A 1,474-nucleotide genomic window follows, 5' to 3' on the forward strand; every position below is an offset into this window, starting at 1 on the left:
CTGGACTCTTAGGTCTTCCTCCTGATAAATCACTCAGCTGGACAGCACAATGAGAAAGGAGATGCTGAACGCATCATGGCTGCCCTGGGGCCCCCAGATAGGATTTACATTTCACAGAGCCCCGCTGTCTACTGGATTCCCTGAATGTTGAGAACAGTTAAGAAGGAGTTACTACCAACCAGAAGATGCCTTATTGAAATTCCCCGAGGCACTTCAGAAGAAAGGCCTGGCAATCTACTTCCAAAGATCAGAGCCATCAAAAACCCGACGGAGCACGCTTCTGTGATAATCAGGGGTGTCAGATATGAGTAAGGACTAACTTGAGGACCGAACGTGAGGTGGTTATGGGAGATTGTACCTGGATTAAAGCTGGACTACAAGAAAAAAGGTAGCTGACATGTACAAGGAGCTGCTAGTGGTTCAGGCCAGAAGAGGATGTTGGCAAAGGGATTCATTGCTGGTGTCAGATGGATCTTGGCTCAAATTTGAGAATACCAGAAAGATGTTTATTTGTGGTTGACTATACACAGGCATTCTACTGTGTGGATCATGCAAACTATGGATAACCCTGGAAGGATTGGAATCCTAGAAAACTTTGTTGGGTTCATGCAGAATCTGTACGTGGATCAAGAGGCAGTAGTTGTATGAACAGAACAAGGGTATACGGCATAGTTTAAAATCAGGAAAGGTATGCATCAAGGTTGTATCCTCTCACCATACGTACTCAGTCTGTATGCTGAGCAGATGATCAGAGAAGCTGGATTATATGAAGAATGCAACATTAGGATTGGAGGAAGGCTTATTAACAACCTGCTATATGCAGATGGCAGCCTTTCTTGCTGAAAGTAAGGTGGAAACAGTAAGCAGAGATCTCACTACCTGCAAGAAAGAAGTACCAGGAGTGGTGCGTGTTCTTTGGATCTAAGATTCCCATGTGCCGAACCTCTTTGATCCAGGAGACAAAAACCTATGGAGATACCAGGAGAGTAGAAGAAGAATGACAGCAGTAGAACCAAGAGCCCAAGAATGAGAGGTGGGCTTACCAGCCCCCTGAGAGAGTAAAGCTCAGTGCTTTTGTTGTTTGGGCAGGCAGCCAGCTTTCAGAATGGGATGCCTCCAGACACTGTATGGGGAAGCTAGGTTTACTGATTTGTGCATTTAAACTGAGCACCTTTGGGCTGAGGATTATGGCAGAGTACCTGCCTTTTGGACATTATCAGAGCATTTAAAAGAGTTCTGTAACATTGCCTAAGCAGGGTGGAAGCCAGTGGGCTGCATGGCTGAAAGGCCAAGCACCAGAGAGAAGCCTACCTGTGGGCATGGTTAAGAAGAGACTTTTTTTCCCCCTTCTCTTGGCTTGTTTGCCCAAGAGTCATACATGCTTAAATAACCCATAGTGACTGAGGAAAAAGAGACTATCTTGACCAAAATACTGTGTCCTAAGCATTTCTTTTCTTTTGAGGAAGTTTATTGT

The sequence above is a fragment of the Echinops telfairi genome, unplaced genomic scaffold (genome assembly GCF_000313985.2).
Source record: "Echinops telfairi isolate 266 unplaced genomic scaffold, ASM31398v2 ScPeMD7_10;HRSCAF=50, whole genome shotgun sequence".
NCBI lineage: Eukaryota > Metazoa > Chordata > Mammalia > Afrosoricida > Tenrecidae > Echinops > Echinops telfairi.